Source organism: Canis lupus, chromosome 34 (genome assembly GCF_011100685.1).
Source record: "Canis lupus familiaris isolate Mischka breed German Shepherd chromosome 34, alternate assembly UU_Cfam_GSD_1.0, whole genome shotgun sequence".
Taxonomy (NCBI): Eukaryota; Metazoa; Chordata; class Mammalia; order Carnivora; family Canidae; genus Canis; species Canis lupus.
This window is the reverse complement of record NC_049255.1, coordinates 4,273,926-4,291,719: the sequence shown is the minus strand read 5'-3', so window position 1 is coordinate 4,291,719 and position 17,794 is coordinate 4,273,926. Positions and strand designations below refer to the sequence as shown.

Genomic DNA, 17,794 nt, shown 5'->3' with positions numbered 1-17,794 from the left:
ACACTCTCAAAGTTGCCACCTTCCCAAGGCATGGCTATGGAGTGCACTGCAGATGTCTGTTCAATCAACTGGTAAATAGTTTATATTTGTACTGTGAAAAAATGGGGATTAGAATCCTGAATGCAAGACCTTAAAATATTTTTTAAAGAGTTATTTATTTATTTATTTATTTATTTATTTGAGAGAGAGTGCACAAGCAGGGAAATGGGCAGAGCAAGAAAGAATCTCAAGCAGACTCCATGTTGAGTGGGGAGCCCAACACAGGGCTCGATCTCACCACCCTGAGATCATGACCTGAGCTGAAACCAAGTGTCGGACCTTAACTGACTGAGCCACACAGCACCCCTAAAATACTTTATTACTTTAAAGACCAGACATTTTCCTTTATTGTAAAATGAGATCTTCAAGATTGCTTCCCTAATTTTAAAACCCTCATTTAATTTATTCTATCCACCATCTCTTTGGAGGTATGAGATTGCATTTTTTTTCAAACATCCTGTCATTCAGATGGCTTCTCCCTCAAATCCCCAAATTAGCCTGAATTGATGAGGCTTTACTATAAAAAGCAATCTTCAGCTGACATGCAGCATCGTGTAGGAGTTAAGAATCTCTACTCCAGAGTTTGCCTGCCGGAGTGATAATTTGGCTCTATCACAAAATTACCGGGTGATTTTAGGCAAGTTAGTTAACCTCTCTGACCCACATTTCTACATCTATCAAATGGAGGTGATCATCATAGCCCATCCATGCTCCAGTAGTGAGGTACACAGATAATCTGGCTATAGGATGGCACAGAGTGAACACTCAATAAACACCAGCCATTATTGTTCTGCACTATGCCCTACAGACACTGCTAGAGTATTGTATTTGTATCTAAAAAGGAGATATAAGCTGTCTTTTTATTACATTCTATTTAAGAAATTCTTGGGGAAATTGTTAAAAAGTAAAGTCAGTTATAAAATAAAATAAAAACATATGCTTGCTCAGACAAATGGCCAGTCCTTGTTTCCGCCTCCCTTGCTCTCTAGGGAAAAGGGAGCCATGGTGCATCTGTGCCATCAGCAGCACACTCACTGCTGCTGACTCACTGCTAAAAGAGAGGAAAGCTCATGACTCTAAATTCTGAATCTTTCAGACAGTCCCACCATTTTCCAAACATTGCACCAAAATCATGAAATACTTTAAAATCAATAAAAATGAACTTGGCAGCAGAAGGCAATTACTCATACATTATCTGAAAACAATAAAGTAAAATATACTGGCCATTCAATTTTTAGGATTATACGTATTACAGGTAAGTATTTATTTTTAGCTGCCTGTCCCCCTCTTTCTCTCTTTTTGCTCCAATTGTTAGTTTCAGAGGGTCAGATAGAGTTCAGTTGTATAGAGAAAGTACTAACTGCTGAATGGGTCTGTCAGGCTCCTGTATTTAAGGAGATGGAATTGCATATTACAAGAAAATGATTGTTCAGCTACCTTTTCATTAACAATTTGTCTAAAAGGAGACAGACTTAACTGCTTCCATTGAAGTTGGGAAGCAACAAATTGAATGTGCTCCATAAGGATTATGTCATACTTCAAACATATGGTAAGCTACAAACCCCAATATAGCACACTAGGAAATCGTGGTAGGTTCACTGTTGTTTGGTGGCAGTTTAATTGAACAGCCATAAATACTAGTAAAAAATTTTTTAAAAAAAGGAACTTGTCGTTATCTGCACAATCTCAAGTGAAATACTGTAATGATTTTCTTTTATATATATTTTTGGTCCCTGGCACATTAAAGAAAGATTTCTTTTAGGGGCCTATACTGAAGGTTATTAAGAAAATATCAGCTACTCAGTGCCCAGGTCGGTTTCCTGAAATAGCTTTCCATGTTTGAGTGCAGAGGAGACCTCCAAAGGGAGAAGAGAAAACTTCAGAATGGGCCCAGGGCTAATGCATAAGGGCTTCCCTGAGTGCACCCCAGGATGGAGATCCTGGGACAAACAGGTCAAGCAGGCTTGCTTCTGTCTGTCCATAGAACAGAAGTCCTGTCACTTCTCATCCTCATCCACAATGCTCTACTTTTTTTAAAAAAGTTTTTTTTAAGTAATCTCCACACTCAAAATGGGGCTCAAGCCCACAACTCCAAGAACAAGAGCCACAAGCTCCACTGACTGAGCCAACCAGGTGACCCAACAGTGCTCTGCCTTTTTAACTCGCCAAATGATGACATTACTTTAGACATTTTCAGAAAGCTTTGTGTTGGTGTTGTTGTCATAACTTATATGGCTAACAAGGCAACAACAGGTAAAAGCCCCAAAACCCCCATTGCGGTTTCAAGGGGTCCAGATTTATTCTGTTGTAGCTCTAAGATCATCCACCAGGAAATGCACTCTAGCTCAGTCATGGAAATATTACTCGTTAACACTCATTGTATACAGTGTTCACATGCTCAATGCCAAAACAGCTGTTCTGGGCAGCTCAGGTGGCTCAGAGGTTTAGCACCACCTTCGGCCCAGGGTGTGACCTGTATGGAGCCTGCTTCTCCCTCTACCTGTGTCTCTGCCTCTCTTTCTGTGTCTCTCATGAATAAATAAATAAAATATTTTTAAAAAAACAGCTGTTCTATTCTCCTACTTAATAGAAAGAGTATTACTAATTACTGCAAAGGGAAAAAATACATATATATACTAAAAAAAAAAAAACAATTTCACAAAGAACAAGAGAAAACCATGGAGGCTGCACTGGATAAAGCTGGTTCTAGGGGTCAGGTATGGGAAAAGCAGAGCATTGCTAGAGAGAAAAAAGGAGAGGTTGCTAAAATAATATGTTGATAAAGAAGAATACAGATGGGCCAAGAGGCACATGAAAAAATGTTCAACATCATTAATCAACAGGGAAATGCAAATCAAAATCACAATGAGATCTTACCTCATACTAGTCAGAATAGCCAGTATCAGAAATATAAGAAATAACAAGTGTTAACAAGGATGTGGAGAAAAGGGAACACTTGTGCATATTGGTGGGAATGTAAATTTGGTGCAGCCACTGTGGAGAACAGCATGGAGGTTCCTCAAAAAATTAAAAACCGAAATACCATATGATCCAGTAATTCCCCACTGGGAATTTACCCAAAGAAAACAAAAACACTAAATCAAAAAGATATCTATCCCTATGTTTACTGCAGCATTATTTATAATAGCGAAGACATGAAAGCAATCCAAGTGTTCATTGATAGACAAATGGGTAAAGAAGATAGATAGATACACACACACACACACACACACACACACACACACACTGTGGACTATTATTTAGGCATAAAAAAGATGAGATCTTGCCATTTGCAACAACATGGATGAACCTACAGACATAACATATAATTTCATTTGTATGTGGAATCTAAAAAACATAACAAACAAATACAAAAACAGAAACAGACCCATAAATGCACAGAACTGATTGATTGCCAGAGGGGAGGAGACAAAGGGAAGTGGGAGATACAGCTTTCCAGCTATGGAATGAGTAAGTCATGGGAATAAAAGGTACAGCATAGGGAATAGAGCCAATGGTATTATAATATTGTATGGTGACAGATGACAGCTATGCTTGTGAAAACAGCATAATGTACAGTCTTGCTGCAGTGGGTGAGCCTGGGTGGCTCAGCGGTTGAGTGTCTGCCTTTAGCTCAGGGTGTGATCCTGGAGACCCAGGATCGAGTTCCACATCAGGCTCCCTCCTGGAGCCTGCTTCTCCCTCTGCCTTTGTCTCTGCCTCTCTCTGTGTCTCTCATGAATGAATAAATAAAATCTTTTTTAAAAGTTTAAAAATAAATACATAAAAATAAAATGGTTAAGATGGCTAAAATGTGGGCAGCCCAGGTGGCTCAACGGATTAGCGCCGCCTTCAGCCCAGGGCATGATCCTGGACACCCGGGATCAAGACCCATGTCAGGCTCCCTGCATGGAGCCTGTCTCTCCCTTTGCCTGTGTCTCTGCCTCTCTCCCTCTCTCTGTCTCTCATGAATAAATAAAATCTAAAAAAAAAAAAAAAAAAAAAGATGGCTAAAATGTGTGTATGTGTGTGTAACCTAACACAAACAATTTTTTAAATAATCAACACAAGGGATCCCTGGGTGGCGCAGCAGTTTAGCGCCTGCCTTTGGCCCAGGGTGCGATCCTGGAGACCCGGGATCGAATCCCACGTTGGGCTCCTGGTGCATGGAGCCTGCTTCTCCCTCTGCCTATGTTTCTGCCTCTCTCTCTCTGTGTGTGTGTGACTATCATAAATAAATAAATATTATAAATAAATAAATAAATAAATAAATAAATAAATAAATAAATAATCAATCAACACAATGCCCTAAAGGTGATAAAAGGGAGAAAATAAATTTGTGATAAATGTATGTATGTTTCAAGACAGAAATGCTGAAAGAACACAACCCTAGAGGACGGAATGCAGGAATCAATGCTTGCCGTCCTTAGAGTCTTCAAGGACATAATAGCCACAGAGGCAGGTGGACAGAGGTGGTAACTCCCTGTAAAGTTACAAGCAAAATGATTTACCTGGTGGCTGCCTTCCTGGAGAGTATACAGGGCATATCACACCTGTGCATATAGAAAACAGAGTTAGAATATTTTCACTATGTGAATGTCCCAGGTGACATCTGAAAGTCTGACCGGACCCAGCAATCCTTCAGTGGGCAGTACTGCCTCACCCACTGCAGGATGCTAAGTGCTCCTAGACCACAGTCACCTGATGCTAGCAGAGCCCCTCCCCCTCACAACACAAAATGCCCCCTCTAATTCCCTAACATAGCACCCCCAGGGAAAGCCACCCTAAGCAGAAGGCATTGAGTGTTGACAACTCAACCACGAGACCCAGCGAGAAAATCAAAGGGTAGGGCCTCTTATTTGGGCTCTGTCCCCTGCCAGTCACACAGCTCAGGCCCCACGCCCAGGCCCTCCCCTGAGGGAGATTGTCAGATGTCTCAGGACACAAAGACTCCTCTTGGCAATGCCATCTCAGGACAAAATCTAGATCATGTTTTAATTTCTTTGACACTCAGTTTATGCCCTCCCCTACACATGTCTGTGTCATGGAATTTTATTTACTTAGGACTTGTGAAAATAAAGGGTTGCAGCCTCAAAGGACCAAAGCACTGATGGTGAGAATGAATGTGCTGTCCAACCAGTGGGGGAACCATTTCTGGTCTTCCTGATGATCCCCCAGTAATCCAATGCCTGGAGCCCCCCACTCTGCCAGCACCTGGCACTGCTCCTGGATGGAATGCTATGTCCCTACATTTTCATTTGGTGAATTGTGCAGCCCGCAGGCTGAACGGGACTCCCCACAGCTATGATGGCACAACAGCCTCTCCAGGCTCCCCCCCCCCCACCCCCACCCGGCCACAGCCTGTCCCGGGGCTAGAGGCGACAGAGACAAAGGGCCTAGAGAGGAATTACATCAAGGAGACAATGGCGCTCAAACGCTGATCAGAGCTTGTTAACATCCACATGCCCCACGTGGAATAAGGGAGACAAGGGGTCTCCTTCCCAAACTGAGGCCACACAGGAAGGATCTTGCGAGGTTTTGATGCCAGCAGTTCCCGCTGCCCTCATGCAATAGCTTAACACTCCTGTAAAGGCGAGACCGCATCCCTCGCCGGAGCAGTTCCAACTCAGGATGCGACGCAGCGGGAACTGCGGCATCTCTGAGGATCTGGGCTGGGGCCGGGAGCGGATTGGCAGCAGGCAGCGCAAACGTCCTCCCAACCAAATAGCCCGCGGTCGGGAGGCGATCGGAGCAAGCGGGTTTCATATGCCTGAACGACCAAGAACATTAAAAACCATAAGCAAGTTCTCAGAGCCCTGTCTAGGAACCGCGTATGAGATGCAATTTTCTATTTAGCAGAGCAAGTACACAGAATTCAGTTTGGGGGCGATCTGTATTCTATTCAGTTTCCACAATAGCATTCAAATGTAGGCAGGGACAGAGGAATCTATCTTTCCACAAATTCCCTCCCTAGGGGCCCGCTGGCTCACGGTGGGTTCAGCGCTAGCTAGATGGGCGGCAGGACAGGCGACAGCAAGAAATCACCGCCACAAATTGCCCTGTGGAAGCCCCGGTGCTAGAGCCGCTGGCTTCGGCTGGCTCCTGTAATTGCAAAACCACTGCCAGAAAAGGGATCACTAACCTGCAAGAAAAAGGGCCTCCCCAGGCACCCAAGGAGCAGGTCTTGCTCTAGTCCGGAGCAGGAAATCATCTAACGTATTTCCTTGAGCTAAAACATCCTGCCATTCCATCACATTCTATCATTTCTGAGTTTGGAATGTTTTGACATCAAATTGTACATTTTAAATGGTATTTCATTCTCCTCCTCACACATACACACATGCAAATACCTTTATTAAATTGATCGTGTATTTTGCCATCAGTCATATCTTAGAGGAAATTCAGTAATTACCATGATTTAACACCTATTCTATAGAACCAGAAGCAGAAAGCAAAGCTGAGAAGCTAAGTGTTGCTTCCCACTCACATCCATGTTATCAAATGTCTTCTGTTCACATCTCAGCCACCCAGGAGTTCGGCTTCTGGAATCCCCAGGAAGGTAAGCCTTCCCAGGAGACCTGCTTCAAACCTCAGGCCCTGGAGCGACAGCGCCCGGCCACACTCTCCCCAGGCAGGAGCACCCAGGCTCTCGGTGGGTGTAGGGTACACTCACAGACCAAGCCAGGTGAGAGGGGTAGAGTCACACCCCAGGTCCAATCTTCCATTTTGGGAAAGGTGAAGCCCTGGCCACACTGGCGTCTCCCTCTGATGGGGCCGGTGGACGGGGGTCATGAGTTAGATGTGCAAGGGCTAGCCATGCGTCCCGGCGTCCCTCCAGCGCTGCAGAAAGCCCGGCAGCCACCTGCTCATCCAGCAGCCAAGCTTCATCAGCATCCAGGGACAAATGGTGTATTTCTTGGAAGCAAGTGGCTGTCCGTGTTGGTCTTGGAGAGGAGGTATCGGAGAAGTATGATGACAACCTGGTCCTGAGATAGAGCCAATCAGCAGGGAGTCGCTCATGTGTGGTGGGTCTACCTCTGCCTCCCACCCTCTCACTGCTCACCCTTCATGGTTATTAAACTCAGTTCCAAAAAAAATAAAAAATAAAAAATAAAAATAAACTCAGTTCCCTCACCTTGGAACCCAAAGTGGCTCACCAAGAAAGAATCATTTCTTTTCATTGTCTTGATCCCAGAACTCATTAGAAGTTTTGTTTTTGTTTTTTCTTAACCAATCTAGGGCTTTCATGAGAAGCAGCTAAATGTGGAACAAGGTTCTGAGAGCTTTAGGAAATGCTAGAAGCATCACCAGCTGTGGCTGACACACTTGAAGAGTCCAGTGGTGACTTGAGAGCTGAGGCTTGGTGCATCCATTTAAGGACCTGTTAATAGTCTGAGCGGTAACACAGGGGAGCTAAGGAATCTCCATTCACCACAGGAGCCTGTGTGAGCCAGGCATCTGTCAAAATACCCACAGAAGCCAACTCTGAAGGTCAGAAACAAGAAGGGGAACAAAGCAAAAAAACAGACATTATCAGGAAATGCAGTTTTACTACAAAGAAGCTAAAGGAATATATAAGGCTAATACTTGAGAGCCTGAAAACTGCATTGCTTCCCTGTTTTGTTTTGTTGAGGGAAAAAATTAAGTGGCAAAAACCTACATTAAGTTTTACAAATTTTGTTTTTAAAATGTAATTAATAGCATAGTGTTTCAAGGCATATATTTCATAAAATATAAAAATGACCACATGCAAGTCCATCTATGGCACACTACGGTCCTAGGTAGAGATCGGATTCTGGAATAATGAAAGGGCATTAGTCTGAGTAGAAGCTAACTGGATGTGGAGTGATCCAAGGTGCTAAAAAAGAGTGGAACCACAGGGAAGTACTTGAGGACAAAAGCCATCCACCAACTAGGAGCCCCTAACTGGGTCGCCACTTGAGTAAGAAACGAATGTCTACATGGTAAGCCCTGAAATGTAGAGCTGTCCTTGTTCAGCAGCTAGTGTGGCCCTAGTGAACACCAGCTCTACCCCTACCGGTACCTGATCTTAACAATGTTTCCTGGGTTCTCTGAGCCTCAATGTCCATCACTGTAAGATAAAAATAATAATACTCCTTCACAGGTGTGTTGTGGTGATTAATTGAGAAGGGAATAGGGATACAAACCTGGAACACTGTAAGTCTTCAGTAAAGGTTTGGATTTATTTGTTCTTTCCAAGGGATAAAGACTAAGAGTGACCAGGAGATACAATGAGGTAAATAAAACTTAAGAGCATCACTATTAACAACAAAGAGCTTACTCAGGGAGGTGCCTGGGCAGTTGAGTCGGTGAAGCATCCAACTATCGACTTTGGCTCAGATGATGATCTCAGAGTCATGAGATTGAGCCCTGTGTCAGGCCAATTTGCACTGGGCATGGAGTCTGCTTAAGATTCTCAAAAAAAGAAAGAAAAAGAAGGAGAGGGAGAGGAAGAAGGAAAGGAGAGGAGAACTTACAGGAAACAGATATAAGGGGGGGGAATAAAAAATTTTAAATTTTAAAAACATGTAAAATACGTTTAATGCAATCCCTATCAAAATACCATGGACTTTCTTCAGAGAGCTAGAACAAATTATTTTAAGATTTGTGTGGAATCAGAAAAGATCCTGAATAGCCAGGGGAATTTTAAAAAAGAAAACCATATCTGCGGGCATCACAATGCCAGATTTCAGGTTGTACTACAAAGCTGTGGTCATCAAGACAGTGTGGTACTGGCACAAAAACAGACACATAGATCAATGGAACAGAATAGAGAACCCAGAAGTGGACCCTCAACTTTATGGTCAACTAATATTCGATAAAGGAGGAAAGACTATCCATTGGAAGACTGACAGTCTCTTCAATAAATGGCGCTGGGAAAATTGGACATCCACGTGCAGAAGAATGAAACTAGACCACTCTCTTTCACCATACACAAAGATAAACTCAAAATGGATGAAAGATCTAAATGTGAGACAAGAGTCCATCAAAACCCTAGAGGAGAACACAGGCCACACCCTTTTTGAACTCGGCCACAGCAACTTCTTGCAAGATACATCCACGAAGACAAAAGAAACAAAAGCAAAAATGAACTATTGAGACTTCATCAAGATAAGAAGCTTTTGCACAGCAAAGGATACAGTCAACAAAACTAAAAGACAACCTACAGAATGGGAGAAGATATTTGCAAATGACGTATCAGATAAAGGGCTAGTTTCCAAGATCTATAAAGAACTTATTAAACTCAACACCAAAGAAACAAACAATCCAATCATGAAATGGGCAAAAGACATGAACAGAAATGTCACCAAAGAAGACATAGACATGGCCAACAAGCACATGAGAAAATGCTCCACATCACTGGCCATCAGGGAAATACAAATCAAAACCACAATGAGATCCCACCTCACACCAGTGAGAATGGGGAAAATTAACAAGGCAGGAAACCACAAATGTTGGAGAGGATGTGGAGAAAAGGGAACCCTCTTGCACTGTTGGTGGGAATGTGAACTGGTGCAGCCACTCTGGAAAACTGTGTGGAGGTTCCTCAAAGAGTTAAAAATAGACCTGCCCTACGACCCAGCAATTGCACTGCTGGGGATTTACCCCAAAGATGCAGATGCACTGAAACGCCGGGACACCTGCACCCCAATGTTTATAGCAGCAATGTCCACAATAGCCAAACTGTGGAAGGAGCCTCGGTGTCCATCAAAAGATGAATGGATAAAGAATATGTGGTTTATGTATACAATGGAATATTACTCAGCCATTAGAAACGACAAATACCCACCATTTGCTTCGACGTGGATGGAACTAGAGGGTATCATGCTGAGTGAAGTCAATCGGAGAAGGACAAACATTATATGTTCTCATTCATTTGAGGAATATAAATAATAGTGAAAGGGAATATAAGGGAAGGGAGAAGAAATGTGTGGGAAATATCAGAAAGGGAGACAGAACATAAAGACTCCTAACTCTGGGAAACGAATAGGGGTGGTAGAAAGGGAGGAGGGCGGGGGGGTGGGGGTGAATGTGTGACGGGCACTGAGGGGGTTACTTGACAGAATGAGCACTGGGTGTTATTCTGTATGTTGGTAAATTGAACACCAATAAAAAATAAATTTATTTAAAAAAAACATGTAAAATGAGGCATGTGCTTCCTTCCATCTGAAAGCTTTTTTCCTTTGACCAATTCTTAATGTTGGGGCAATTTGGAATTGTACAGTGTAGGATGTGAGGTAGGAAAATGATTGCTTAAGACCAACTCTTCCTCTGCCTGTGGCTCACATGCTGTTCTTCCCCATTAAACTGAACACATCCTAAGAGGGCAGACAGGAACTTTCCAGAAGAAAGGCATGTGAGCAGAAGTGATGCATGCCACTTGTTCCCCCACTCCCACCCTATTCTCTCCCCTTCTTGCTTGGTGGAAGTGCCAAGAATTAGGGTGACCCTGAAAGCCACATTGTGAGAACTGCAGAGCCATTGTCCACTGAAGTCCCTGAGTGACCACACGCAGCAGAGCTGCCCACCAACTTGAACTACTACAAAATCACTAATATATTAAAATTCTGAAGTTTGGGGTCTCTTTGTTACAGCAGCTAGTGTTACCTTAAGCAATGCAGACTTCCCTATCTTTGTATGCGGTGTCTACAACAGAGCATGGCTCCGTTATTGGTTGAATAATAAAAATGCAGCATCTCTACCCATGAAGCAGAGCTACCTAGAATTGCTCCCAGTCCTAGGAAAAACAAAATAAAATTTTACTCCCCATTATGAGGAAAAAAGGTCATAAAGAAATGAAAACACTGGAGTCAGCAAGTATCTGGCCGGGCCATCTTAAGTGCACATACAATCTGGAAAATATCAATCCATGAATGCGTCATTTGCTATTTCCTCCTCCAGCGTTACTGCTCTTTATTCAAGGTACAAAATTCCAAACGTCTTTACAGACTACACCTCCACCGCTCAGCTCTGTGGTTGAGACTGACTCCACCTTCCCTGCCTCACCTCCAGACTGGCAGACTGGCTTAAGTCAAATAGCTTATTCCATCCCCCTAGGCATGGAGATTGGTCTGGGCAAGATCTGGGGCGCTAGGGTCTGGCCAGGGTATGGAGACTGACTAGAATTGAAAGCATGAATTCAGTCTATCTACTGAGATAGCAAACGTGCAAAAGATATTCCTGAGATACGGTCACATGTACACGAGCAAAACCCCCCCGTGACTTTCCCATGTGCTCAAAGAGGCAGGTCCAAAATTTATCAGTCAGTGCAGCCTTCGTGGAGTAATCCACCATGTCAGGGAGGCCTGGGGCCCAGAATTCACCACTTTGTACTATGCGGTTTGGGGCCACATCAGCGGACAAGACCCTAAGCATTGCCATGAAGAGACTACAATACAGTTAGCTGCGTACTCCATGTCCCATGTCCTACGAGTCATTGAGCCTGCAGGAGGCCAGGTCAGGGCCCACCACAATCCACCCTTTTGTGAAGATCTAGATGGACAATTCTTGTGCTCCGCCGTGTTCCGCTGCTCTCAGTGACACAAACAAGTGTTACCAGGACACAATAGGATATTGCAAAAAAAATAATAATAATAACCCCAAACTCCCAAAACTAAATTAGCATGTGCTATTACAGTGTAAACCCCTGTTGTGAATGAGTCAACCACACAAATCCACCAGTGAGTATATGGACTCCAAAGTCCACTGGGGTGTGTGAATATCACTGACAAAGAAGTCACAGTTATGTGGCATCACCTGCAAGGCAGCTCTTCAGGTTCTCCTACTCAGACTTCTCTCAGTGGAACCCACTTTCAAAAACATGTGCTTGAGACCATGAGCCCCACGGAAGCTGCAGCACTTCTAAGATAATGGTGCCACACAATGTGCAATGGGCTCGCATCTGGTTTGGCTGGGCCAGCCCATTCACCCCAATATTATCTGTCTCCTAAGGAAACAGCTGGTGGAAATCACCTGCTCTACCCATGACAATTCGTCTACCATGAGAACTCTACTTCACGGTCCTTGCCGTCTCTCTGGCAACCAGGATGTAGTAGGTTAAATAGTGAAAAAAGTCAGGACTACTCCAAAACTAGAAGGTGACCTTTTTTGGACAAAAGGGTCTTTGTAGAAGTAATTAGTTAAGGATCCCAAGATGAAATTATCCTGGATTGGGGGTAATCCCTAAATCCAATGACTGGTTTCTTCATAAGTAGAGGAAGGACACAAAAACTCCCAGGCCTCTGTCCCCACTGAGCTAGTGGTCAAGGGCCCCCCAGGTCTCACCTCTGGGACCTCTTTTAGATCAGCCTCACCTACATCCAGTGATGGCTGGAAGATGACAAGCTAGATGACCAGGTGGCTAGCCCCTTCACCTTGGCAGACCACCCACCACCACATGCCCTAATGCCTCAACAGAGGATCCTCACAGGGCTGGACACTCAGAGCCACCAAACACCCTGGGCTCCAGGAGGCCACCCCAATATAGAGCTCTTGCCTTTATTTCCCTCCTTCCTCATTTCCCAGTAAACTTGAAGTCGTCCTTTTCAGTCTTATTAACTATGTCGAAAGCTCATCCTGACCACACCATCTATCCTGGGTTTGAACACTGGCAAGAATTAGGACCAGTCTTAGTTAAGATTGCTTTCATCATGGTTCATCAGGAAACCAGCCATTGAGCAGTGCCAAGGGCATGCATGAGATATGTCACAAAGGGTCAGGATGCCCCCCATTGCCCCCCAATTTCTCATGAAGGCACCTAATGCCAGCATCTCCTGCAGCAGAGTGAGCTTCCTCCAGGCCACAGGAGCTCAGAGCCCTTGCTTCACAGCGTGAGGCTGGCAGAGGCACCACGTCGGCCACTCCATGGCCAAGAGCATGGAAGGAGTGATTGCAACACCAACGTTTCCTCTTCCACGGTCTCGTGTCCCCACTGCAGGCCCAAATGACCCCCACCAGACTTCATGGAAGTAACAGCTGACATTTAGTAGATGCTGACACATGTGTGGATTACATGGATTACATCCATGGATGTAATCATCACAATGATCATTATTACCCTACTTTTCCATATGAGGGAACTGAGGTACGGGGCAGCTAAGTAACCTGTCTATTCCAACTCTCCTTAGACTCGGAAGTTGGGGACACGTGGGTCTCCCAGACTCGTCCCTGTTGGTTTAGGGCATCCCTCAAGTATCCTGTCTTCAGAAATGTCCTGGTTCAATCCATCCTAATTTTCCAGAAGTGTCCTTAAACCTCAGGAAGTCACATCCAACACTCTTTCCCTCCTGAGAGTACAAACAGAAGTGCTTAATTCCACGAACTGCTCTCTCCCCTAAAGGAAGACAAATTTTGCTTCTCCCTAGACTACTCTGATGTCCCTTCCCAGAGGCATGTCCGAGAGGAGGATGATTTGGTCCTCTGGTCTTTCCAGCATCATCACCTTCCCTGGCAAGGTCTCTAGTGAGCCCCTTTCAGAGATGGACAGAAGGTGGCCCCGAGGCCCAGCAAGCTGTCCAAGTCTCCAGTGACTACACAAATGAAACGATGCACTGGGGTCTAGAGCAGGTGAGGCTTCTCCATGCTGGCGCTTAGAGAATGCAGTCGCACAAAGGTTAACGGGCTGGCCATGCCCTGAGCTACTGCAGCAAGGAGTGCCTGTGCTGAGGATCAAGGAGGAAGAGGGAGACAGGTAGCTCGCCTTGAAACACTCCCCAGTGGATTCTGATGGCAACCCACGCCCATGTGAGCTCCAGGGAGAAGTGAAATCTCACCTCCTAATCTGTGATTCATATTTTTGGTTTTTCTGATGACAGGAAATAGTACATGCTCTATTAAAAAGTGAGTGTGAAGTAGAAAGAGGAAAGCATCCAAAATCTGCCCCTCCCAAAAAACCTCAAGTAACAGGTGGGTGTATATCCCATAGAGCTTTCCTAGACCTATAGATATACATAGGTATATGTATTGTTTTTAGAGTATTACTAGATTATTATTAGATTAGATGACTTCTAATCAACCACTTAGCCAAGCCATCATTGGGTTATATACAAGCAGTAATTTGGTTTTATAATATACTGAAAGTGCAAATTAATCATTTACTATATATTTAAGGGTAGGTCAGTTTTTCAACAATGCTCTGGCTTCTGGTATTTTCCTGATAGTTTTCTTCCCTATTGACCTCCATGTGGAGCAGAATTGTTCCTGTTCCCTCATCTCTGTGCGTAAAGATAATATAGTTGAATGACGCGGTCAGATGACGCAGATTAAACTGAGCCAGTCACCTCCTGAAGGACAAGAGTGTCTTCTGAATGTTGGCATGTCACTTACCTGGTTGCTTGCCTTAACAAGATGACAGCGAGCCACAGTACCTTCTAGTTGAGGACAGCTGATGGTACTCCTGGTTCCAGAGAACAGATCAGGCTAAGGGGGTGACAGAAAGCCCTAAAATCCACAAGTCCCAAGAAGTCTCTCCTTCCCCTATTAAAAGGTTCACAAAGCCATGAGAGCACGCACTGTGATGCCCAAGGGCCCAGCTGGTGCTGAGAATCAAGAGCCCACAGTGGGGATTGAGAATTTGATCAGAACACCACCATGCCCCAAGGGCAGGCAAGATGCTCACTTGTTATGCCTCAGACTCTCCCCTTGGCTGAAATAACTACATTTCTAGCTAGGTGGCCAATTTTAGCCACCATTAACCAACTGGGTGAATATAAACTCTCTTCTAGAAAATATATTCTACATATTTTTTTTCTTTTAAAATGTCATGTTGCGTAACTGTCTGTGCTGGACAGGTGAGAACACTGAATGTCTGGATTCTAGTGCCAAGTCCATCACTTATTAGGTATAACTTTGGTCAAGTGGCTAACATCTGAGGCTTCCTTACCTATAAAATGGGAATATAAATACCTCTCTCGGAGAGTCCTTATTAGAATAAAAGCAAGCAGAATACTTTTTTAAAAAATACAATAAAACCACATGTAAAGCTGAGGATCTATAAATCTCTGTAAATGGCAGCTTCTTCCTAAATAAAAATGTGTCCAGGAAAAGTAGGCTCAGCACTCAGGAGTAGGAACACAGAGCATGGACAGAAGATTCTCCAAGAGAGACAGCCACTCAAGAAAGGAGACACCTAGTAGTATACCTGGGAGGGCCTGCAGAGGGGGCCAGCCCCAGGTTCAAGTCCCAACTCCCCACTCAACCACTTCTTAGCAGTACAACCACCAGCAAGTGGCTGAGCCAAGACAAGCTTCCATATCCCCATCTGTAATAGGAGTAGTAACAACACCCTCCCCTGAGGTAATTAGGACAATGACTTCAGGCCATGAATTTCAATGGCTAAAAACAATTAGCAAAACATTGAAGATTGTTGAAACTGGATGCTAAATCCCGGGAGGAGCATCTTACTGTTCTCCTTACTTTTTACACATTTGAAATCCTCCCTAATAATTTGCAACCAAGTTCTTAAAATAGTCCTCACACATAAGTGCTTACTACCCATTAACTCTTATGTAGCAGTTAAGAGAGGAAGCTGTTGCATGTGGTTCTTGGCAGTTGGAAGATCATGGACCCCTCTGAGAATGTGATGAAAGATATGGACGCACTTCCCAGCAGCACACCACCACCTATGCCACACCTTGTACACAAAGCCTACCTGGGACCCTTGGGGGTTCCACGGATCTCAGATTAGGAAACTCCGCCCTCCCATTATGGGAAAAGGCAGAGCTGCAGTAATTCCCTGCCATCCTACCCATAGTTTCCTAACTACCCTTAGGTTAAAGTGTACTAGAAATCAGAAGGGAAAGGGACTGAAATGATGGGCCAGTCCTCACTATGATTGGGCCAGCCCAATCTAATACATGCAATGAACATGTCTCATCTCTATGGTTGGTATTTATTTTTCTACCTCAGGTAATTTATCTGAACATGGAGTCCTTTTTTTCCAGCCAGAGTATAAAAGAAGTTTTAGCTTCATAATCAAAGGTGCTTGAAATTTTGGTATACCTGTATTACCCATCATATTCTTGGGTTGAATCTTCTCCACAGAAATAAATCTCAGAAAAAAATAAAAGATGATGCAGTATATCATTTCTGTTCAGTACTATTCCTGGTTTAACATATGATTTTTATGTCTTTGTTAACATTTTTCATCTAGCTTTGTGCAAATAGATGGAAAAATATCTAAGGTGGTACAATATTTAACTGTAATATAAAAGCTCTTGGTAAAGCTATAAGCAGGAATAATCCGCTACAAATATATCTTTCAAGTTGAATAAAATAGTTAAAGTTTTAGCTGAACTACCAATTTGGAATACAATTACAGCCCAGTAGTTAGCAGATCACTCAGAAATGGCTATTTTAGTGTTCTACTCTTCAGATTACAATGTGGAACTTTCAGCAATAAAGGGCAGTTTGAAGAAGTGAAAAGTTGTAAAATGGGAAATGTAGCACATCTCGCATGAACAAGAGGAAAGGGGAAGTGTGGGGGCATTAAATGGGACTGGGATCACTGTAAAATTCTAGGAATAGCAGTGCCTCTGCTCTGAAAATCCCAAGGGGGTGGACAACAAGGGAAAGCTGGATGAGTTAAGTTTTAAAAAAATAGAATAAGTACTCTGAAATAAATGTGGAGGAGAGGAGCACCTGGGTGGCTCAGATGCTCTCAAAGGAGCATCTGCCTTTGGCTCGGGTCATGATCCCAGGATCCTGGGATCAAATCCTACATCAGGTTCCCCGCAGGGAGCCTGCTTCTTCCTCTGCCTATGTCTCTGCCTCTCTTTCTGTGTCTCTCATGAATAAATAAACCAAATCTTTAAAAAAATTTTTAATGTGGAGGAGAAAAGTATAAACGACATCAGCTAAAATCAAACTCGGGATTGTCAATGGGAATTATCAATAGCACCTCACTGTGGCAACAAGTGTGAGTCCAGGATTACATTACCATGTAAGAGTGGTTCAATACTCAAGAGGAGTTCATCAAATGATGATTTGTTTAAATTCGGTCAATTTCCTGACTGAAGGTACTTCCTGTGTTCCAACACAAAAAAGACAAAGCTGAGCTCCAAACACTTCCCACCGACAAACAGGAAAACAATGTTAGTACTCTGAGGACAGAGTCCTGAAAACCCCAAGGGAGGCACATCTCACTTCCATGGCGCTGAGCAAAGCCATCACTTGCTCCAGAAGGAAATATCATCTCTCTCTTCCAAGGCTGTTGGAAGTTCTAAAAACCTCCACAGAAAGGACAGCCCAGAGCAAAGGCTGTCAGTACCTCCTTTGTGAGACACTCAGAATCACAAATGATATTTACAATGACACAGACTTCTCTTCACCAGCATTAGATGTAGACAGACAATGGAATAATATCATTGAAATGATTTTTAAATAGAATTTTATCCCCTCAAAAGTAAAGGCAAAATAAACATATTCTTAGAGGAATGTAACCTTTATGATGGACTATCTCAAATCTGGGATATAATCACAAAGCAACTGAAACTTAACATCCATCTTCATCTCATTTTTGCTTTAAAACTACTGGTGGACAAGTTCCTCTTTTACTTCTAAACAAAAATACAGCCCCATAAATGTCCTGGTCATTGTTAGATTACAAAAATCTAAAAAGGCTTAAATCACAAAAGATCAATATCACATTTTAAATATCAATTCTCCAGCAGCCCAGGTGGCTCAGTGGTTTAGCGCCGCCTTTGGCCCAGGGCATGATCCTGGAGTCCCAGGATCG

At 43.6% G+C, this 17,794-nt stretch overlaps 1 protein-coding gene across 2 annotated transcripts in view; it reads right to left on the bottom strand.

The window, feature by feature from the left end:
• ATPSCKMT (ATP synthase c subunit lysine N-methyltransferase) overlaps positions 1-17,794 on the bottom strand; it is a 198,507-nt gene that overhangs the window by 119,929 nt on the left and 60,784 nt on the right. For both annotated transcript variants that reach the window (XR_005383666.1, XR_005383667.1), the window contains exon 5: positions 4,551-4,592. The gene's annotated coding sequence lies outside the window, so the exon portion shown is untranslated. The remainder of the gene's footprint in view (positions 1-4,550; positions 4,593-17,794) is intronic.